This window comes from Saccopteryx leptura, chromosome 6 (genome assembly GCF_036850995.1).
Source record: "Saccopteryx leptura isolate mSacLep1 chromosome 6, mSacLep1_pri_phased_curated, whole genome shotgun sequence".
NCBI classification, from domain to species: domain Eukaryota; kingdom Metazoa; phylum Chordata; class Mammalia; order Chiroptera; family Emballonuridae; genus Saccopteryx; species Saccopteryx leptura.
This window is the reverse complement of record NC_089508.1, coordinates 17,249,337-17,273,961: the sequence shown is the minus strand read 5'-3', so window position 1 is coordinate 17,273,961 and position 24,625 is coordinate 17,249,337. Positions and strand designations below refer to the sequence as shown.

General features: G+C 40.0%; 1 protein-coding gene across 4 annotated transcripts in view; it reads left to right on the top strand.

Annotated features, from left to right (window-relative positions):
• Positions 1-24,625, top strand: part of FLRT2 (fibronectin leucine rich transmembrane protein 2) — a 96,718-nt gene that overhangs the window by 46,253 nt on the left and 25,840 nt on the right. The window contains exon 2 of one of the 4 annotated variants that reach the window (XM_066387912.1): positions 491-599. The exons of 2 other annotated variants lie outside the window; for them this stretch is intronic. The gene's annotated coding sequence lies outside the window, so the exon portion shown is untranslated. Of the gene's footprint in view, positions 1-490; positions 600-2,970; positions 2,996-24,625 lie in introns of those variants that run through there. One more of the 4 variants, XM_066387913.1, reaches the window with a different exon arrangement.

Sequence of the window (24,625 nt, the reverse complement as noted above, 5' to 3'; positions counted from 1 at the left end):
GGAATCTGAGACCTCCCTATTGACCAACTTGTTGACTTCCCAAATAATTATTCTTCCAAGTGGAATATTTATCACCGGCATTGAATTGCATCTCTTTGGTCTCCTTTGGAAAACATTTACCCAGGGCATACCAGGTAAGGTAAGAAAAGAGGCGTTGGCCCTTGTTCCGGAGCCGACCAGGTCAGCCCTGACAACACTGAGGTGCATTTCCACCGAAGCTAATCTCTGGGCACCTACCTCTTGTGGTTATCATAAACTGACTCAGCAGAAAAGGCCTATGGCCATTAGATAAGCAAATATTTTTTCTTTGGATCTTATCAGTTAGTTATAGATGGGATTTTCTATGAACTGAATAGGCACACTTGTCCTGTGAATATGGCAGATACTAGCACAGAGCCTGTCATAGCTGACAGTGATTGCCAAGTTCAGCTAACTGGATCCAACCTTGACATCTGTCTGACAGTTGTTTGTTTCCAACCTTTGTCCCAAGGTTGGACATCTTGGGACATCTTTCACCATCTCTCTGACATCTTGAAACCTGAACCCAGATCATTCCACACAATCCTTCTGTCCGAAACAGGCCCTATGTTACATTGCAGGTAAATACTGACTACGTATGTGTGATATGTCTCAGTACCTCGGAGTGTGGGTCGGTGGAATGAGAGTCTGCCTCTCTGAGGCTGATGTCAGTTTGATTTATTTTTATTGAAAGATTTTTTCAAACTTAAAGAAATACTTAACAATACCCTTCTCTTTCCTCCAAACACTGTTTTAGAATGGATTAAGGATTTTGCAGCTCAAGAAAGTAGTATCCCCAGTCTGATTCATCTTTTTGCCAAGTACGTGCTAAGTTAGAACTGCAGAAACGAAATAGCCTCCCAAAGGTGATCTCCTGCCAAGGGTAGCTAAATGGAATAATGAGAGATGAGCAGTTTGAATCCCTGAGGTTTGACAACAAGTATTGGAAACCCTGCCCTAGACTGGACTTCTTCCCCTAGGGCCAGTGGCTAATGATGAACAACTTGAGGCAACAATTTTAAGCTTCTCCCTGGGAACTGCGGAGAGTAAGTGTATCCAGGAGGGAAGACAGAATGGGGCCCGCCTTCCCCCGCCCCACCCAGCCATGGCCTGGCCATAGTTCCGCTACTAAACGCTTCCCTTCTGAGTGTCCAATTGTTCATCTGCAAAGAAGTGATAATACGATAATACTGCCTACTTGGCAGGTCTATTCCAAAAGATTAAAGCAGGTAATCTTTAATTTAATTGTGTTGAGCACACAATGTCTGGGAGGAACATGGCTTTTAAGGAGTTCAGTAAACCGTAATTCTCTCTTGCCTGTAAAACTCTATTTGAGAGGGCATATTCCACAATCGGAATGGATGCTTATTGTACTAACTCTTTCAGAGATTATTCATGGACTTGTTAATTTATACTGTGCATGTCCTCTGCTCAACATTCTACCCTGGAGTTGACTAGTGATCAATCTTGAGATGAAATGATATTGCTTTATTCTAAAACTATGCTATATGTGTTTGTTTATTTAATTTTCATATTTTTTATTGCCAGAGACAAAGAATAACATTTTCTTTTAAAAGAAAAGTTTATTTAAAATTTTTTTTTACTGAATTCTAATTGGTCTGACATATCAGGTGTGCATCATAATGATTTGATATTTATCTACATTATGAAATAAATGATCAGTATAATTAGTATGGTCACCATCTGTGACCACACAAAGTCATTGCAATATTATTGGCTATATTTTTTATGTTGTACATTACATCCCCATGACTTATTTATTTTGTAACTGGAAGTTGGTTATGCTAAGTTTTAAATTCTGACCAAATCCTCCATTACCCAGCTTTCTTTCTGATTCGTTGTTATCGAATTACCTGTACTCTTCCCTCCATAGGACGCACTTTTTCCCCCAAAAAAAGTGGAGGGGAAAAAGCCTGTGCATCTTATGGAGTGAAACATATGGTATTTTATTAAATATTTTAGCACACCATTTGGTTCAGAATATTTTTTTTTCTTATTTTCCTCCTTAAAACCCTAGGTGTGTCTTATGGTAGGTGCGTCTTATGGAGTGAAAAATATGGTATATGTATTTCCTTACTTTTCCTTTCATTACTAGAGTTATGGATTTTCGTCACCGTGGGCATCTTCTCCTACCTCACAGTATTTTCCTGTTTCACTTTATTTGGGCATAGTGGCAGAGGCTTTATAATTTGTCTAAAACTATTTTCTGTCTCCAAACCATAGACAGAACATCTTACCGCTATAAACATGCTAAAACATTATCACCGTTTTGTGTTTGGTAATGGCAAACTGGGAACTTTATATAGTTATTAAGAGCTTTCAACACTTTCTTTTCTTCCTTTGAAAAAATAATCAACATATTCCTTGCCTCGGGCATTCTATCAAAGAAAGCCGAAGACTGTGTTTTCCAATATCTGAAAATCTAATTCCTAAAGTAATGGCAGTAGAAACTGGCGGTAACTTTTGTGGGTAGGTTAACAAGCCACTTGTCCTTCTGTTTTCAGAGTTATTTCAGATGTGCAGCTCTCCATATTAAAACTAATTGCTTGCTTTATATTGGAAATAGTCTCTTGCATTGAGAAAGGTCATGACAGACATATCGTAGAGGAGTTCCAGATGTACCCCGAAGAGCACTGACACCCTGAGCTCAGAGGGGAGCAGAAATTTTGATGGCAGACCCAAATTCCTGACATGAAATTTACCCAGTATGTGCAGTGCTTTGTATTTCTGTTCAGAAAGTGAAAAGCCAGCTCTGGCCATGTGTGCTCCTGATCTTATATATTGTTACTCCTCTAAATATAGCTCAGGACATTTGTCAGTGAACCGTGATGCTCTTGTTAAAAATAAAATGGTAATTCAAATCTCAAAATAAATAAGGAGCAAGCGATTTGCAACACTTTTCCATTTGCATTTTTTATTTTGGGTTGGTGAATCTGAGGTCCCTGGAATTCCAAATGTGAGCGACCCTATTTAAATAATTATTCAAAGGCTATCTTATCATGTTAATGTCTGCTTTTGCTGTTGGAGTAGAATGCTACAAAGCTGAATCGATTTCTTAAAAATGTATTTTTATATTTTGTCAATATGCATATAAAAGTGGAGGAGAGGAAGCAAAATGATTCATTTTAAGTGATATCTGCATCCATTTTCTCCCACAGTGCCGTTAACAGAACTCCTGTTGACATTAAGGAGAGTTGAGTGCGTGCATGAAGAGGAGAATTCTAGTCACAAGCCCACTGCCACTGCCTCTTAAAGGAGATGTGTGGATTTTCATTAATTTCTTGCAGCCTCACTCCACTCAGATATTCTGCTTTCCGGGCGGTCTACCCTCTTTTGGTCAGTTTATTAACCTCCGAAGACCGTGCATGCCCTGACTTCATTATGTGTGTTCTACTTCCGCTGTTGTCAATAGGACTTAAGTGGGAAAGTCAAGGACAGACGGGCTTTTATTCAGCAAGTAGCAATCACTGCCCTTAGAGAATGTGTCAGACTCTGAGTTGAGGAACAAAGAGACAGATATTTTAAATGTCACATGTGGTACTGCCTTAATTTGCTGTCACCTATGCACAAAGGGACACCAAGTTTGTTGTTTTAAAAAAAAAATGCATTGGGACCTGTTTTTCCTTCTCCCGTTCACAGTTCTTCTTGTAAAACTATTCAGAAAACTGCTAAGCATTCCACTGCATCAGCTTTGGGACTTGTGGCAGCACAAAAATCACGGGCACACTGTGTTAACCTGACAGTGTAAAAAGCATATTGCAAACATTATTACCAGATGAGGATGTCTTTACAAGTCTATAATCATTTTCAAATAATAATGGCAGCAGTAAAAATGATAACCGATGGATGATAAACCAAGACTGGATGGCTAAGTGGCTGTCTCTTAGAAGTTACCTTGCAAATCAGGCAGAGTGGAGGGAAGGGTGCATTGACCAGACTTCCAGGAAGAGCCTCCAGATAGTCCCCCAACCCCCTCATAAAGGCAAAGGAAATAGCTACTGCAGCAGTGTGGGGTGAATGGGGGTGGGAAAGTAACAAACTATTTTAAAGACTTTTTTGGTTATGTGATGTATTTCCTTTGTGCAGTTCAATTCAGGAGCGTTTTTTTTGTTGTTTTTTTTTAAAATAACAATAGTATTGCCTGACCTGTGTGGCATAGTGGGATAAAGCCTCGACCTGAAACACTGAGGTTGCTAGTTCAAAACCCTGGGCTTGCCTGGGCAAGGCACATATGGGAGTTGATGCTTTCTGCTCCTCCCTCTCCCCTCTCTCTCTCTCTCTTCTCTGAAAAAAAAATGAATAAATAAAATCTTTTTTAAAAAACAGTAAGAATACTATTGCTTCAAATGACAAAAGCACAATCACAGACAGCTCTTTTGCAGGGTGAAATACTGCTGCTGTCTTCTCATGGTGAAAGGGGGAAATTGGGTCTCACTGACTTCTAGATCAGTGGTCCTCAAGCTTTTATGGGCCACGGACCAGTTTAATCTCAAAATATTTTCACGGAGGGCCTTTAGGGTGGGACGGATAAGTGTATCACGTGACTGAGACAAGCTTCAAGAGTGAGTCTTAGATGGATGTAACAGAGGAAATCTGGTCATTTTTTAAAAATAATACATCGTTCAGACTTAAATATAAATAAAACAGAAATAATGTAAATTATTTATTCTTTCTCTGTGGACCGGTACCAAATGGCCCACGGACCAGTATCGGTACGCGGCCCGGGGGTTGGGGACCACTGTTCTAGATGACTGTCTTTGCGCTTCCAACCCAGACTGGCACTCAAACAACCTGGACCCATGTTGCAAATCTGAGAAATTTCCGGGCAGCAGAAACACATCCCTCCTTGTTGGAACCCTATGCCTTCTGATCTTTCCTGTAGCCCTGATAGAAATCAGCTTTTGGAAAACACTGAACTTCTTTTACTGAGATGACTGGCTTCAGCAGTGGCTCTCTAGTCCTCTTCCACCCTCCCCCAAGCATAAGGTCCCCCTTCCAGCTGGCACTGATGGCCCTCCTGCTCCCGTCTCCCTGGGCTGTCTTTGAAGTCTGGGAGAGCTGTTCAGTGGTTGGTGGGAGGGAAGAGCTGGGGGGCGGGGACGGGGCAGTGGAGATTCATGCTGCTTGGTGGGATTAGAGGTTTCTCTTCCTCCTTAAAAAGAAAATGTATGTTCACTTTTATTTTGAAATGTATGCCTTCTCTCGGCTACATTAAGGCAGTCAGAATTGGGCTGGTTTTAAAGAATACCTCCAGAGCTAGTCTATGTATGCAGAGTGGATGATGACAGGCAGCTGCCAAAGTCATGAGTGCCACGATTTGGAAATTGGATGGGGACCCATTCCACTTAAGTGTGGGTGATTTGGGAGGTATCGACAAAATTTATAAATGACTCCTGATGTTTTCTCCTTTCTGGTATCTTATCCCCAGCTACCTGGAGAAAATTACTTTACCTCCCTTTTCTATCTGTAAAACAGAAATAAAGCTCTCAGCTGGTAAGAGTTGTTTGAAGATGAAAGAATGTAACATTCTTAAGCACTTTATACAGTTTCTGCTTCATCTTAACTGCTTAAACATTCGAATGTTTTATCATGATCAGGACTGTATTCATGGTACATCAAATTTTACTGAATATGTAAAGGGGTCTGGAGGTAAAAAATTGACAGGTTCTTCTTTAAAAGCAACACCACTGGAATAATGATGACTATTCTTGTGAACACGCATATACCATAGTCCAGCTTGGGAAGGGGTGCTTATTCAATGCACAAGCCTATTGGCATTTCCTGAAACAAGTAGTTACCAGAAGAGGATGCAGGGGTCCTTGTGTAGGTGTGTCCTTGAATGTTCACCAGTCTGGTTGGGGTTGTCTCAGTTTTGTCACTCAGATTTGCATCTTGTCTTTCTTTCTGTTTTTAGTTGTTTGGATTTCTTCCAAAGTATTTGTGGCTAAAATTCCTCTTGGACTCTGAGCTACTTTTTTTTTTTTTTTTTTTTAACATGAGCTTTGAATGGGAATCAATAGAATGTCAAGATGCCAGGCACATTCAGCCTAATAGCAGGTGGGTGTCTGCTGGCCAGTGCTTCAGATTTGCCTGACAGTAGCAGATTTAGGCCAGAATTAATGAGCCAGGGAAGGTGCTGTTGAGGTTGCAGGATAGGATTTTTGTAGCATTTTCAGAAATCATTTTATTTTCATCTTCAAATGGGATCATGTTTGCTCAAGAAATGCGTTGATAGCTATTCACGCACTTCTTTGTGTGTGCATATGTTTATTATGACACTCAGCCAATTCATTCTTGGAAAATAATATTCATGCACACCAAAAAAATCTGGTTCATTAACCTAACTAGAGTTTAGTAAGTTACCAGTTTATCTCAGCCTGTTCAATATTTAAGGAGAAGAAAACACTCCAATGCTATGTGTGAACCTCTGAAATTTTTGTCTACACTTATTAGGACACATTTCTGTTCCATGAAGGGCTAATTTCAGAAAACAACAGGTCAGCAGAAGGGGCCACCTGGAGTGGTGGGTAAAGGGAACCGGCTAAAGCAAACGCTAGTGCGTGAATCTTGCCTGTTGCTTGGAGGATGTTTGTCATTGAGGAAACCACCTGCCTTTTGACTTTCTTTATACTCTGGGTCTTTATTTGTATATCAGAGAGTAAAAAAGAGCTTAAATGTGGACACACAAGTAAAGTGTCTGGTGTATATCATAATCATTCCTTAAATAGTGGCTTTGTAGCTCATTAGTGGAGATAAAAGACCATACCGATGGTTCTGGTTTCCTTCATGTTTATAATTTTAGCTGATCTTTTGTTTTTGTTTTGTTCCCCCCCCCCCTTGGTATCTTGCAACAGGCTTTCTCTTATTCCAGCTTTTAATTTCAAGAAACTCAGATCTGGAACCCACGCCATCTAATCACTGACCACAAATGCTCTTTAAATTCCCTCAACCTCCCACAGTGAGATGCTATTAAATGTCCTGATCTAGATTTGGGCAGGGGATGAATGCAATGAAAATGAGGTCTATGCAAATGAGCTTCCCATTTGTTTGGAGCTGGGTCCCGAGGCAGCAGCCGTCTTCCAATATTCCCGGATTCTAGAACAGAGCAAGCAGCACTCTGAATGACAAGCCTGTGGCTTCAGATGGCTTATGACAGAATGCCACTTATCCCCAGAAAAGACCAGCCTCTATATTTAGTGGTCAGAGAAAGGAAAACAATAGTTTGACGGTACCATTAAATCCTAGTTCAAACAGTGGAGAACATTCTACCACGTCTTCACTTGGAACAAAATGGCGGTCATTCTCGTCCCTTAGGTTCAAAGCCCCAGGCGTCAGGGGCATTCATAATCACAAATACAGTAATGTGAGCATTGGAGATTGATTCTAGGATGAAGTCTTCCATGGTATTCTGGAATGAAGTATTAAATTTTTCTTATTCAATAGTAGCATTACATACATTTTATAAAGTGTTTTTTTTTACACTGACAATTATTTTAAATTTTATGGAAATAGAGTTTAAGTGATTTCTTTTTTTGTGTGGCAGAGACAGAGAGAGGGACAGACAAACAGGAGAAGAGAGAGATGAGAAGCATCAATTCTTTGTTGTGACACCTTAGTTTTTCATTGATTGCTTTCTCATATGTGCCTTAACCAGTGTGGGGGCTATAGTAGACCGAATAACCCCTTGCTCAAGCCAGCGACCTTGGGTTCAAACTGATGAGCCTTGCTCAAACCAGATGAGCCTGTGCTCAAGATGGCAACCTCGGGGTTTTGAACCTGGGTTCTCCACATCCCAGTTTGATGCTCTAACCACTGTGCCACCACCTGGTCATGCCTAAGTGATGTTTTTGAAAAAAAAAATTTTTTTTTTAATCTGGGAAAAATATATGTTTGTTTATGGGAGTTATGAGGATGGTGCTTCAAATTCCCTTTCTACATTTTACTTGAATGAAAAAAGTGTAATATTTGGGGTCATGTTGCAGTGCAATTAGGATGTGTGGTAAATGGGTTTCTGTCTTTTCATTTCAACATGGGTCATGGCCTGTGCAGAGATGAAGTCTTTGCTGTGGATGACAGATGTGCCTGCAAAGATGGGTGCAGCTTGGCAATGACTTACACATCTCTTTTTATATGTTATGGTATAGCTTTATGACTTTCCTTTCAGGGAGTTCATAGTTTACACTGGCCATATTTTTCTTGGGTGCGTAGCAAATGGGAAACAGCATTGGTTCAGTCTATTAGTGAAAAAAGCACAGGCTTTAGAGAAATAACTAATCTTAAATATTTATTTGATGTTATTTTTCTGAATCTAGGTGTTTGTGTCTCTAAATTTTACATAAGCTTTCTTTCTGGCATGTTCTCATGAAGTTTATTGAGAGACTATTTATAGGGAATAGTACCTCTAATAATGGGAGATAATAATAGCTACTATTTCATATCTTGTATAATATACTAGGTTTAAGGTATTCTTAGGTCCTGTTCTTAGGGCCAGTGGAATGGCAGAATAAATGGAGTTTGGCTATCATTCTATTCAGTAGCCAAAAGAAATTATTTTCCCAATAACTCTTAGAGATATTTTTCAACTCCACTTCAGATATTCATTTGTAGTTTCTGTTTGTTTGAAGTAGTATAGTAAAGTGGTTAAGTAGTATAGAATAAGGTCAGTCTGGGTTGAAATTCTGTCATTTATTAGTATTGATGTTGGGTAAATTACTTAACTCCCGTGAGCTCAGTTTTCTCATCAGCAAAATGGGAATAACTAGAGAATCAACAGTTTAAGGCTACTGTTCAGATTAAATGAAGACATCTTAAGGAAGGGATCTGGCATGTAATTTGACACTCAATAAAAAAATCATAGCTGTTATTATAATCCTTACTATGATATGTATAATAGCAGTAATAGCCCTAGATTATGCAATTGTGGAGATTAGATGAGGTATTTATGCATAAATTAGCCTTGTGAAGAAAGTGCTCAGTATAGTTTAGCTGTTCTTTATTAATAATTTGGGATGAAATCATCAGATTTTGAGAGATACTAAGTAGTAGTTCAAAAAAGGGCATTGTTTTATAGGGTTCTGTGTATGTTAGGTATATTTTAGTTTTTGGGTTTTTTTTTTTTAATTTATTTTTATTTTTATTTTATTTTTTGCATTTTTCTGAAGCTGGAAACAGGGAGAGACAGTCAGACAGACACCCGCATGCGCCCGATTGAGATCCACCCGGCACGCCCACCAGGGGCGACGCTCTGCCCACCAGGGGGCGATGCTCTGCCCATCCTGGGCGTCGCCATGTTGCGACCAGAGCCACTCTAGCGCCTGAGGCAGAGGCCACAGAGCCATCCCCAGTGCCCGGGCCATATTTGCTCCAATGAAGCCTTGGCTGCGGGAGGGGAAGAAAGAGACAGAGAGGAAGGCGCGGCGGAGGGGTGGAGAAGCAAATGGGCGCTTCTCCTGTGTGCCCTGGCCGGGAATCAAACCCGGGTCCTCCTCACGCTAGGCATATTTTAGTTTTTTACTATATATTTCTACAATATTCATAATTTTCCAGAATAAAATTTTTTGTGTTGTTTCATGGCACAGTTTTGGAGAAACTGAAATAGAAAGCCAACTGAAAGAGGAGAACCTAGAGAAAATTCCACGTGAGGAATGAAATTGTCTTTTCAAGGGCTTAGCTCTAGAAAAGGTGAGCAGAAAATCATTGAACCATAATCTCTATAATATGCTGAATATTACTGGGAGGGGGTCAGCCCTGAAGGTTAGATTGTCTCTCTCGATAATCCATTGTAAATACTGAAGGCACATTTATTTATGTAGGATAATTAATTTTAATTAATTTTACTTCATTTTTTTTTTATGCTGGGTCATACTACTTAAAGAATCAGATCAGAGGTAATGAAAAGGAATGTGTAAAGTTCATCCATTTTGTTAAAGCAGAAACTAAGGGAACACTTTTTTATTATTATTTTCTTTTTACTTAGAAATTAAACCATGGGGTGACATGGTTAATAAGAATACATAAGTTTCAAGTAAACATTTCTATAACATTTGAACTGTTGATCGCATTGTGTGCTCATCACCCAAAGTTAAATCGCTGTCTGTCTAAGGAAACCCTTTTAACCCATTTGGAACCCTTACTGCTGGTAAGCTAGAGTGGACAGATTTCCCCAATAGTAGCAGCCAAGGAGTTAATCCATTGGGCAACTGATGGACTCTGTCCCATGAACAGAATTCAAATGTGGGTGACAGCAATGAATGTTAGAAATAGGACACTCTTGTTTTGGTGATCGTTACTTGAAGCCCCAGATATACCCAGAATCAGGCAGTAGGTACCAAGGGGAGAGGCTGCAAGCACATCCTTGTCAGAATCGAGTAAAGATCAGGCACCTGGCCCGCTTTACGGTAATTCTTACAGGCACTGTGCAGGCAAGAAAATAGAACTATCTTTCTATGACATGAGTGCCGTGTGTGTTGATTGTGATGTTCTGGTACCATCGCTACCCCTTGAAAATCAGGGAGAGGGAAGAGAAAACCGGCCTTTCTCAAGCTAATCAGAATCTGACGGTGATGATTATATGGATGTTTTAAGAACAGGCAAGTGATTGGAATCAGTCTTTTGATATTGATTGGCTCCTGTGGTGCTCTGGACTGTCTGTATCCCGGCAGTAGGATTTATTTATCTCGCAGGGAATATGGCTCCCCTTTCTCTCACCTGAGAGCTTTCCAGGACAGGAAGGCTCTGCAATTAAATTGCTTTGTTGTCTTAACTTCTCTATTTAAGCCCTGGCGAACTGGGTCCTCTCGGATACATGCTGCACAAAATGTAGGAGTTGATTAATATTTGCTCAGAACTGAGAAATGCCTTTTATGAATGAAATGTGCACATACGTGGCTATATAGTATTGACTCAGGACATTGCACTTTGTTCCCTGTTTAAGTAATGAGCAGAAGAAACTACATGGAAAAAAAATCTGCTGAAAAGTATAAATGAGAACAATGGGGGCCAATGACGGCCGTGAAAGGCCTTTCCTATGCAGTCTTGATTCTGTGCTCGTGTGAAGCCGTAGACCGTGAGTGCCTAGGTTGGATGACGCGAGATGCTCCGACTTGGAAGTTCTTAGACATTTCTGCAGCTCCTTCTCCTCTTCCTGCCTTTCAGGATGTGACAATATGCCCTCCAGAGCCACGGAAGACAGACATTCTTCCCCAGGCCCCTGTACCTGCTCCTGCTCAGCCAGCAGTCCCGCCGGGCTCAGCAGAGAATCCCTCAGTGTGCGGTGGCTGGTCGCCCCTGCAGTGCCCGCGAACACAGGGGCCTAAGTGGTGCTGAAAGTGGCTTTATGAGCCTTGCAGAGTCGGTGTGCATGCGTGCAGCTGCACGTGGCGGGAATACTGGTGGGTTCGGGCAGCTCTGGCCCTACCTTAGCCAGGCCTTCTGTGTGGGAGCTATATGAGGCTTTTGTAACCCTGCTGACTTTTCATTGTGAATGGGGCAGCATTCCAAAAAGCATGGAAGGGGGCAGGCTGAAGGAGGGGGAGTGTGGGAGAGGCAATAAATAAAGATAGGAGAAGGCTGAGGGAAGGCACAGTAAAGGGATATTCAACTTACAGTCTGAAAATGTGACTGTCATTCTACGCGGCTGCTGACTGGCAGTGTGACCTTGAACCCTGGTTTCCTGACGTGCAAAATGGGGCTCCTAAGAGCTCCCTACGAGGTAGAGATGAGATGAAGGGAGATGACGCTTGTCAAGTCATCTGTCCTCAACAGTTAATAAGTGTCTCCAGTCCCTAAGCCTTTTGAAGCCACCGCTCTTCAAGTTTGACTGAACTGCTGATCTGCCTTCCGAGTTGAAAGAGTGAGATAGGGTTTATTTCTCTTACATTGGGTTTATCCCAGAATGTCATGTTTTCGGGCAGTATGTATATCATCCGTGGGCTCCTGCACTCTCCCCCACTCAGAGCACGGTCAGTGGTGTAAGGTATAATGAGAACACAAAAACAATCTCCTAAATTCTAAAATTTAAAACCACCAACCTTTTCCTATCTGATCACAAATGTAAGGCAAGTTTATTGTAGCTAATTTAGAAAATCCAAACTGAAAGAATCAAATCACCAGCAATTATAATCTTGAGACACAGAAAGAATCATTATATATTATATATGTATGTGTGTAGATGTGTATTATATATGAATGAGAGTCTGGCCTGTCTATGTCACTTAATATATTATGTGGGGGTCTGGATTCTGCAAAACAAAAAAATTTAAGGTTAAGAATGGATAACTTTTATTTTCTTCATATTTAGATAGATATAAATCACAAGAAATTTGTCAATTTCACCTGGTCCTGGAACCTTAAAAAAGGTCTAAGTAAAAAAGCTAGGAAACCAAAAATGAGTGGCATGTTTTAAGTCTCCCCAACACACACACAACTTTATTGAGGAGTAATAGACAAATGTAATTATATGTACATTTTTCTTTATTAATGTTTTTTCAGAACCAATGCTTCAGGTTTGCTGGTTGTCAGTGGTAGTGATTAGCAAATGTTTTTATATAATGTATCTCTTTGGCATTGGTTTGACATACCACACACATACATATATAATACATACACACATATATGAGATATATTATATATTATATATATTATATATTATATATATTATATATTATATATTATATATATTATATATATTATATATACACACACACACACTGTACATACATTTAACACATGTATGATTTGTTTAGTTCTTTTCATGGACGGGGAAAATGGAACTCAGAGTAGTTAAGAACTTGCCCACAAGTCTCATAGCCAATACACAGTGGAGCCGGGCTTCTATCCAAGGGGGTTCTGCAGCTTGTGTGTTACCTACTCTGCTTACTGCATGAACAGTGCTGGGATAAGAAATACCTCTCACTCAACAAGCAAAAAAATAAGTTCCCATTATGCAAGATGAGTAAGTAAATTCTAGACATCTGCTGTGCAACGTTCAGCCTATAGTTAACAATACTGTATTCTACCCTTAAAAATGTAAGAGAGTAGATCGTAAGTATTCTTATCCTTATAATGTAAAAAAATTTTTAAAAGTAGAAAATAAGTAATACCTAAAATTGGTGTTTCATGACCCTGCTAAAACTCACTCTATTGAATTGAAAATATGGTATTTTGTTATATATGTCTCAAATTTAAAAAAGTAAAATATAAAAATGGGGTCTCTGTTTAATATTATTTGAAAATAGTTGAAAGTAGAACACCAGTCAGGCAAATTCTCAATCTAGCATTGAACAATGGGGCTGTGGTATTTCTCCAAGTCAGAATAAAGGAGTTCAAGACAAGGCTGGTTGGCTCAGCAGTAAAATATCTGCCCAGTGTGTGGATGTCCCAGTTTCGATTCCCGGTGAGGTCACACAGGAAAATCGACCATCTGCTTCTCTACCCCCCCTTCTCCCACAGCCATAGCTCGAATGGTTTGAGCAAGTTGTCCCCAGGAGCTGAGGAGAGCTCTATGGCTTCATCTCAGGCACTAAAATAACTCAGTTGCCAGAGCAGCTGCCCCAAATGGGCAGAGCAGCGCCTGGTAGGGAGTTTGCCAGGTGGAGCCCAGTCAAGGCGCACGTGGGAGTCTGTCTCTCTGCCTCCCTGCCTCCCCACTTCTCACTCAAAAAGAAAAAAAAAAGAATAAAGGAGTTCACATCTGAAAGGTCAACACTGGAATGTAAGCTAGTTTTCATGGAGTTTAGGTAAGTCAAAAACCCTGGTGACATGGGAATATTAAAAGTAGCAGAGATTTTTTTTTTTTTAATTTTTGGAGTTGGCTTTCATTTATAGATCAGTATTCTCTGGCCTGGACGCAGGGAAATCTATACTATTTTATATAACCAGTACCTTGGTTACGCACTGTAATTTCTAGTTTTGCTATCAAATGGGAAAGCTCACTTTGACCCTGTTTTCAAAAGGATATTTAAAGAAAAAAGCTTTACCACATTTACATTCTTTCAGCATTTCAGGAAATGGGCAAAAGGAGATTTTAGCCTTGAAACTGCTTTGTCATCAGTTCGGAGCTGGCTAAAGGAATGAGAAAAAGCCGAGCTCATCTCGGTCACTCTAATTGGCACTGACAGCAGACACCAGCGTGCCAACGGTTCCAAAGCATTCCCGTGGAAGGGCGGCTGCTGCTCGCCTACATTTCCCCCGTTTGTTTTGTTTGCTCGTTTAATGTGTAATCTTGTGGTTTCTGGCCCTCTCTGCCACCTAAAGCAGAAAAACATACTTGAATCTTCGGTCGTTTGAACTGGAACTTGCTCCTCAAGTTCTAACTATTTCAACAAATTAAAGGGCCTGAGTGTGGAATTTTTTTTTTTTTATTCCTTAAGTGAACACTTTGCTGTTACTCAAATCCCACCACACGTTCAGCAGACAAATGCAAACTGTCTCTTTAGATGTGGTCGTCACAGTTGACAGTTCAAAAGAATGAAATTCAAACCCTCAAGACTTGAAATAAGAGCTCATCTTTAGAATGGAAGCTCATATTTCAAAGATGATATTAAAATAATAATATTTTTTAACAGCCTCTTTTAGTGTACGTTTCTCCCGATTAAACTCTACCCAGAAGTCTGTATTATGTTGGTCACCCTACTGAGCTCTGTGGCGCTCTCCCATGGTGAATGATAGAGAATGTTCTGGAGGACTGCTTTTATTTTAGCGTCTTTTTCTTTAAACTGTTGGTGATGAGATTAGACTAAACGTTCTAGAATGAACCCGATGTGACTATTTTGAGTATTGACTTTTATTTTTCTAATACTATTGTCAATGTAAAACGTGATGATTCTTGGGGTGTCTTGTCTTTTTCTTTTCTCTCTTCATGTATATATTTATTCAGTGAAAGACAAGGGGATTAATAGTAAGAAAACGAGTCAGAATAATGGCAACTCAATCAGCATTCCACGAACTGGATAGAAGGTTTTGCTTGAATTATCTCTTATACTTTCCTCACCCAACCTTCAAGGTAGGTGCTGCTGTACTATTACTAGTGTGACACGGAGAAGGAGACTTGGGCTTCCAGAAGTTCAATAACTTGTTCAGTGTCATCTCACTAGTTCAGGATCCCTCCCCACAGCCCTGTCAGCCATTTGAAGTGAATTGCCCTTGGTTGTGGGGAACTGGGCTGTGCCTGTAGAAGACTGAGCAACACTCATGATCTCTACCCACTAAATGCCAGTAGCATCCCTGGTTATGACAAAAAATTTCTCTGCCTGACCAGGCGGTGGTGCAGTGGATAGAGCATCAGACTGGGATGCGGAGGACCCAGGTTCAAGACCCCAAGGTCGCCAGCTTGAGCGCGAGCTCATCTGGTTTGAGCAAGGCTCACCAGCTTGGACCCAAGGTCACCAGCTTGGACCCAAGGTCGCTAGCTCGAGCAAAGGGTTACTCGGTCTGCTGAAGGCCTACAGTCAAGGCACATATTAGAAAGCAGTCAATGAACTACTAAGGTGTTGCAATGAAAAACTGATAATTGATGCTTCTCATCTCTCTCCATTCCTGTCTCCTGTCTGTCTGTCCCTATCTATCCCTCTCTCTGACTCTCTCTCTGTTTCTGTAAAAAAAATTTTTTTTTCTCCAGCGTTGCCAAATATCCTCTATAGGAGGAGGCTAAGCCTCCCCTGTTGGGAACCATTGCATTAGTGACCGTGCAGAGCTTGTCTTGGATGAATTGCCTTTTTCTTCACTCTGGTGTGATACTGTGTGTCCATTTATACCATGCTTAGCTACAGCTGTCACCTCTTCTTGTCTCTGCTCTCCCTCCTGGCCCTTCCTTCTCTCTCCTTCTTCACAGACAGTTTTAGCCCTTAGTAAGTGATCACTAATGTCAGCTTGTTCATCTGGAAGATGAGCTAAGTGCATTCATGAGTACCTTCCTATTCTCCTTGTGGGTGTAGTCAGTTGAAAATGGCATAGGAGTTCTATGTATTGTGGAGGTGACACACAGGCACAATTGCACGGGTGAGAAGTTATACAGTAGCCTTTTTGAAATTGCTCATCTCTCTTCCTTTGCTGAATGTGTGCTTGGGATACAAAATCACGTGTTCACAGAGACAGATGTCTCATCACTGTTTCCTCTGAATTGTGAGTGGCCTTGGGCAAGTCATTGAATCATATATGTTTATTCATTTTTCTTTTTGATGAAGTGAAAACTATCTTCTATGGCAGGGGTCCCCAAACTTTTTACACAGGGGGCCAGTTCACTGTCCCTCAGACCGTTGGAGGGCCAGACTATAAAAAAATTATGAACAAATCCCTATGCACACTGCACATATCTTATTTTAAAGTAAAAACACAAAATGGGAACAAATACAATATTTAAAAGAAAGAACAAGTAAATTTAAATCAACAAACTGATCAGTATTTCAATGGGAACTATGCTTCTCTCACTGACCACCAATGAGAGAGGTGCTCCTTCCGGAAGTGCGGTGGGGGCCGGATAAATGGCCTCAGGGGGCCGCATGCAGCCCACGGGCCGTAGTTTGGGGACCCCTGTTCTATGGTAAGGCTTCTTACCTTTGAGTGTGAAGAGAGGTGGGATAATAACTGCAAAATACTTTGAAAAGGAATTCTAAGGCTTTTCATTTATTGAAAAGCAAATATAATTTTTGAAAAAAATAAATGCGTATTCATTAGAATTAATTTTGAAGATGAAACAGATCAGTATTCCATTGGTGAGCCATCGGTATGCAAAGCACTGTGACAAGGAGGTCGAGAGGGAGCACACAAGTCTTCCCCAAGCCATCCAGAAGCTGGCTTTGGTCTCAGCGGTTTATACTTTCTCAGCCTTTCTAGTCAGTGAACACTTGGAGAAACACAAAACCATTCTGGAAAAACAGAATGAAAGCACACATCAGTGGTGTCTTGATGCTGGTATCATCTTTTTTTTTTTTTTTCCACAGAAGCTGAGGAGACAACTTGTCCTCTATCAGTCTAAATGCATTTGAAGTGCATTGTCTTGTGAGAATCCATTCTCTAGGTTAGAAAGTTAGCAGTGGAAAAGAGCTGGGATTTTGAAGACCTCAAGGTACACAGACCATAGCCTTGCATCTTGCTTGGGAAGCTATGATGAAGTTCTGATTAAACACATGAAACATAAGTTAGATGAATACATAGCTGATCACAAATTTCATCACCTCGGGCTTGCAAAAGAGCCATCCAGTTGTTTTTTGCAAGTAACGCGCGTGCACGCGCGTGCGCGCGCGCGCGCACACACACACACACACAACACACACACACACACACACAGAGTTTGCTTAGGCCCTGACCAAGTGGCTTAGTAGGTAGATCATCATCCTAATGCTCTGAGGTCAAGGATTCTATCCCCAGTCAAGGCACATATGAAAAACAGTTAATGAGTGCGAAACTAAGTGGAACAACTAAGTGGAACAATGAGTTGACGCTTCTGTCTCTGTCAAATCAATGGGGGAAAAAACAGTTCATTGAGCATAAAACAAGTCCTCATATATGCACATCAGAAGGCGACTAAATGGTTTCTCTTAATTGCTTTTTCATTACTGAATGAAAGAAATACATGGCAACCTGATTTATAAGTGAGTTGGAATTTTGTCTGCTGAATATACAGCATTTTTATTGCTTAATAAATATTCTGTGAGCTAAATAAACTCTGAGTCTTACAGATGTGGGGAAAAATGGGCATTAGGGTTACATAGACTGCTATATAACTTTTATTTGCATTTATCTTACTGTTTTAAACATGTATAACAGTCAAGAAATAAATGACTCACTCCACCAAATTGATATAACGAAGTCAATTACAAATTGACTTCTGAAGTGTCAAATTAATATTTCTGTACGTAGTACTTGATTTTACCCTTTCTGAAATGGGTCATTAAAATAGATGTGACAGTAAGAACACAAAAATCTTACAAGATTAAAAGGAAAACAAGTGATGAGATAGTCGACTTTTATATTTCTTAACATTAATCATCATATTCTGCGATGAAGGAGGACAAAATAGAAGAAGGAAAGGACTAGAGAAAGAAGGGGATAGCTCCTCTTTTTTTCTGTGCTTCACATCTTAATAGACACATCTCTGTTTTCTCTCCCAGTCTGGTAGCAGTTCAGGCACACAGTAAACAGAGACCTTCCCTCTTTCTTTATCAAGTAAGAGAACTGGTCCACCCTTTCCCTTTTGGTGACAGAAGTATATCAACTCAGAGAATCAATAGGGTCTGATGTGTGCAAAGTAGTGTTTGATTGGCATCTCTCTGTCAATAAAAAGCGAACACATCAAATCTGTACCTGTTCTTGCAGGATGCTGACCAGAATGTTGAGGGGGCTCCAGAGGAAAGAATATTTTGGTTAACTTCAGAAGAAAGGAAAAAAAATTCTTTGCTAGATGTCTATACAATATCGCCAGGTTAGCTTTTTGTTCCTTTGAACATGGCTTTCAGATGTTTAATTAATGAGATTTTAAACTTTTCCTAACATTTCTGAATTTGTCTGTGATGGCTTTGTAGCTTCATTCTGTGTTGCTTTTGAAATTTCATCAATGGCTGCCTCTTCCGCATGATATTCAAACTCTTTTTTTCAAAATTCATCTCCTGGCTCTGTGGCCAGCAGGTTAATTGAAGACTGTCATACCTTTCAGATGATTTCTCTTTACTAGTAAAGCCCTTCTGATTTGATGTGATTCAAAATGTATTGAGACAAAATCAGTAAGTGTTGGTGGGATTTTGAATACGTCATGTACTGTTTTGGGATGGAAACCAAGGGATATTCTTGGGTATTTATAGACTACCTGGGAACCAATTAATAATGTTTTATAGATCCTGGACTCGGTACGTCATTGCCAACCCTAACAGTTTCTTTTGGTTGTATAACATTGTTTACATAGCTCTTTATTTCCTGTGGGTTTTTTCCTTGAATTTTACACCTGGCATTGAGCATTAAAAGAATTCAGCATCTGCCTTTTAAAAATAATGTTTTTACAATTTCAACTCACTTTACATTCTGTGGATCCCATCATTTGTCTGTTTATTTAGAATATTCAGGTCATAAATATGTTATTAATGTGTTTCTAAATTTATGCAAAATCAATATCATTTAATATTAAATTTATTATATTTAAATAATACCATGCAGACGGCTAATGAAACTTTTGACATTGAATGACCACAAATATTTTTTTGCCTGAAACAGTTTATATTTCCCACAGTGAATGAAAGTTTAAGTCTGCTCAAATTATGGTCTTCTGAGTATTTTCATGAACCAACTTTAGATTTAAACTCTCCAACCCAGTTTCTTCAAAAAAACTCGGACGGCAGTTGGTAGACGCAGGTAATTGAGCAGTCATGTGAAATATAGATTAGGCTGTGTGTTGACGTGAGCGAGATGAGCCTCTTCCCATGGTTGAGAACATGTAACATGGGCTGACGGGAGGAGTCACATGGGGCAGCATGTTCTGCCCCAAACACCAGCCCAGTGTCTGTTACTCATCAACGTGGCTTCCTTTCTATGCATCCCTGGGGCCTTGCTGCAGATAAGAGTACATTTTGCAATAATTTATCTTGTTTAGAGAGGGTTTCCTACTATTAATGATCCCTTAAAATGAGACAGTGTTGACTTCTGACTTAGAATAAGAATAGGTCCAGGAAAGGTGTTTGGGAAAAGGAAAGGACAGATGGGACAATCCATCTGATACAAGGAGAAGGCAGCAAAGGAGGAATAGAAGAAACTCTACAGACGAGAGGGACAGAGGCTTGACCCGAAGGCAGGTCCCAAGTCTGTCCAGGAAGTGGCACTTTAGCAGGAGGTTGGAAATGTAGGTCATGGTGCAGCGGCTGACGTTGGCTGCCAGGGTCTTGCTCAAGTTGGTCCTCAGTGAAGGAAATTGCATAATCCTAAATTCAAGAGCTGATGTTTTGTAGTCTGTGTAAATTTGAGCAAATTATTTCACTTTTCTTAAATGTAGATATTTCTTTTCCTCTTTTTCAGTTAAGTGAGAGGCAGGGAGGTAGAGAAAAACTCTACATGCGCCCCAACAGGGATCCACCCAACAAGGCCCCTACCAGGTAATGCTCTGCCCATATGGGGTTGTTGCTCCATTGCTCTTCAACTGAACTGTTCTTGTGCCTGAAGCAAGGCCATGGAGCTATTCTCAGCACCCAGGGCCAACTCTGTTCGAACCAATTATTCAAGCAATGGCTGTGGGAGACGAATATATAGAGAGAGACAGATAAAGAGGGGGGAGAGGGTGGAGAAGCAGATGGTCACTTCACCTGTGTGCCCTGACTGAGAATCGAACCCAAGACTTCCTACTGCTGAGTCAACCGGTCAGGGTTCATAGATGTTAAAAAGTCTGGAAAATAGGTTAGTAATACTGGCCTATCCACATTTTGTGGGTATTGCTGATACGATGCTTGGCACTGAGCATACTCTCATCATTGGTAGGCACGTGTTCTGAATGTGCATTTACATTTGTTTATTTATGCATGTGTGTATGCACATAGCTACGAGAAACCATGATCCCTTTCAAAGATATGGAGGAAGTTTTTGAAGTCTATATGAAAAGAGCTTAGGATTTGATGTCCTGCTTTTATCTGAAGTATAAATGTCTACCACGTTCAAAGGGCATCAATAGGATTAATATCCAGAATTTTCTTTGAAGTCCTAAGATAGAAGAGCCCAGAAGTAAAAGCCATAGATATTTCTATAGGGGGATAAATTCTCACTATCAAATAACAGGCCCAGAGGGAAAACGAGGCCGTTTCTGCTTCGCTCTGTTTTCCTGTTTCACATATATATTTTCTTGACGCCATGGAGGTTTAAGAACGGTTCACTTAACTAGCAAGAGGTGAGCATGCTCCTCGCTTGCTTTGTCACTCAGAGTCAACCTCCACAAGTCCCCCTGGGGTGTGTTTGGAGATGCTTGAGAATTCTGCAGTTGGGATCAAGCTCCTTTTCATTCCTTTTCAGTCAGGGTTGCGGCTGCATCTCTCAGGAAATTACAGTTCAAGTTCATTTTTTGACTGTTCAACGGAAGAGCCTTTTAAAATACTGGTGTACAACAAACAAACTGTCTCCTTCGCTGCACAGGGCAGGGAGGCTGCGCCTCGCCCAGGGGCCAGGAAACAGGCTCCTCTGAGTTTTACAGTCATTTGTTTTCACACATTATCTTCTCTTCCAGATCTGGCGAATGACACAGACCTTCCTCAGGGAGTCAGGTGGGACTCATTAAATAGCTACCAGCCTTCATCTTCACAAGAAATTTAATGTTCCTCTAAATATAAAAACAGTTGGACACATGCTTTTTATGTAATTTTTCCCCCTTGTTTTTGAGATGCTCTAGTATCTTTGTTTGCTATTTGTCACGCTTTATGCCTTGCAGAATTGTGGACTAAACTAGACAGTACATAGAAATGCAAGACAACAATTTTTTTGAAGTCTTTTTTTTTTAATGTGAAAAAAGGATTTCAGTGTGTGAATTTGTGTTCTGGATTTGTCCAATGTGCAAAGTAGCTGAACCTATCATCTTTTGAAAGATCTTTTGTTTTCTTTCTTTTTCTTTTTTATCTTCTCCTTCTTCTTCTTTTCTTTTAAAAATATTTTCACTGTTGAAATTCTTCCTGCCTATCACCGTGGTACCTGGGAGAATGCGGATGTTTTGGAGGCGAGCATTTACCAAGCTACTAGACAGATCCAAACATGCTAACCGTGCCTTGTTATATGATGTGTTTACTTTTGATTGATTAAAATGGTAGAGTGGAGAGCTGGGAGGTAGCGTGTGGCTTTAGCTATTTGATTTTGAGAAAGCAAACACAGATTTAAAAACAATAGTTTTGTGGCAGTGAAGTCAAGGTGAATCTGATCAGTGTCTGAATGACAAAACTATTTTCTTCTCTCCCTCTATTATTTTTAGCTCTAGCCTTATTTTATTGGGTTGAAAGGAAAAAATAAAGAGGCAAATCAGAATTTGCCATCAAAATGTGGAACAAATTAAATAAGATATTTGACTTTGCCTATTAGGAGGTATGACTACTTGGGTGCTTTTGAACTCAAAAGTATCTTTTCAAGCAAAATAATATAAAAAGTCAATTAAAATATAATAGGGAAAAATGTAGCTCAAGGAGCTGGAAAATGAGAAAAAATATGTCAAGGCATGAAAGAAAGATGAAGAGAAATGTTAGTGATTTAGGCATGAGCTATATTTCTCTATAGTACTCAGCGTGTAGTCTCTTATTAATATTGGAGAAAAGTGTAAGTGAGGTGATCCATTAGGAGACACTTGATTTTTTTTTTTTTTTTTTTACAGAGACAGAGAGTCAGAGAGAGGGATAGATAGGGACAGATAGACAGGAACAGAGAGAGATAAGAAGCATCAATTATCAGTTTTTCATTGCGACACCTTAGTTGTTCATTGATTGCTTTCTCATATGTGCCTTGACTGGGGGGGGCTACAGCAGACAGTGACCCCTTGCTCAAGCCAGCAACCTTGGGTTCAAGCTGGTGAGCTTTGCTCAAACCAGATGAGCCCGCGCTCAAGCTGGTGACCTCGGGGTCTCGAACCTGGGTCTTCTGCATCCCAGTCCAACGCTCTATCCACTGCGCCACCACCTGGTCAGGTGAGACACTTGAGTTTTTTACGAAGAAAGACACCATGGAGGTGTCATTACTAGTTTGGTTTTTCTGTTTATTTCCTGGCTTTTGCTGGTCACCCTTCCTAGCTAAACGACAAAAGTCTATGAGGTTATTTCTTCTTCTACTGCACTATTTTCATAGTTAAAGGTATAGTACCAGAAATAACAAAATCCAGTTGACTTTAAGACATTTAGAGCGTGTAAAGAACTTGTGAGAAGTCTGGTCTGTTCACAGAGACACCCTGTTTTCTCTCAACTTCAGTCATTCCTGCTTCTCCAGAAATCCAAAAATGTTGGTGAATTATACAGTAAGATGTGTGGCTTAAAATTATATACTGACTGACAGGATGTCACAGCTGAGCAGGAGTGCAGCGATGATATGTTGTGTTGGCATTTTTTTTACACCAACAAAGTGGAGTTATTTACAGTCATAAACATCGCTGTCTGCAGTTGGGAAATAAACCCCTGATCCTCTTGGTTTTAGACTCTCTTTAATGGCTTGTCTACCCTGGTTACTATTTCATTTAAGTTGCTTCATTTAAAACTGTTAATCTAGTTAATTCATATAGACAAAGCCCAAGTGTGATGATGAAATAGTTTTTACCATATATTGAGCATTTACTCAATTCAGACCATTTTCTAAGTAAAGGGTTTGCATAAGTGCCCTCATGTAATCTTTATTAACCATGTGGTAAGGGATTTTGAATTAAAGAAGTATAATTATTTACTTAATAGTTGCTCACAACTCATTAGTGGCAGAGAAGATACTTGAACGCATGAGTCTATCTGACTGCATTTATTCATCCTAGACTCAAACAGGTGTATTTCAAATTGAGTAAAATCATTCTGCTGGAATTCTAAACTTCCTTAGATATTTGTGATTTTAAGTTGCAGAGCCTAAGTGATACTTATGAGAAAGTAGGTACTGGAAGCAGATTCAGGAAAACAAGCCTTCTCTGTCATCATCATCAGCTTTTTATGTCCAATGTATTTCTCACAGAGTTTAACTTCTGATGGTGACAATCCAGTCCACTGAATTCTCCCAATCTTAAAGACACTTCTCAAATAGATGCAGTGGATGACTCTATTCCTGGAACTCATCGAGTTTTCAGGCCACAAGCACCCTCAGGCATTATAAAAATGCTCAAGCCCAGAAATGTGAAATGACTTTCCCCAAGGTCACACGTCTATTTAAATTTTATTTTCTAATTTATTCATTTTTAGAGAGGAGTGAGAAAGAAGAGAGAGAAAGGAAGGGGGGAGGAGTAGAAAGCATCAACTCCCATATGTGCCTTGACCTGGCAAGCCCAGGGTTTTGAAACAGCGACCTCAGCGTTCCAGGTTAATGCTTTATCCACTGCGCCACCACAGGCCAGTCACACGTCTATTTAGTGACAAAACTCAGACCAAGACCCATGCCTCTGGAATCTGTGGCTTTACATCTTTCTGCTATTCAGATAGCTTCTTTTTAAAAAGTAGTGTTGAGTAAATGACTTAACCATATATAACAAATTTTATGCAGCTATGTTACAATGAAATAAGGGAAATGGGTTTTGCTTTGTTTAAAATTCAGCTGATAAATGCAAACAGCTTTTATCCCCATGAAATACTCTTGATCCAATGAGCTAAAAATATTTTCTAATGTCAGAGATGTCTGCTTATTCTTTAGACCATTCTCAAGACTAATCTTAATCACTGCCATCAAATGCGCTACTATTCCTCATCTTTAAAGTAACCTGGTATGGTAAGTATTCACCAGGAGAAAACCTGGACTGTTCAGTTAAATGACTACCAGTATCATACAGCTACTCTTTAGAATATTCAAGAATTGAACTCCGGTTTCTCTAACTATAAAACTTAATGTTTCCCTCTGTACACATTGGACTAGCAAAATTGAAGGACTAAATATAGCTGAAGAATTATCAAATAGGTCTAACAGTACCACACAC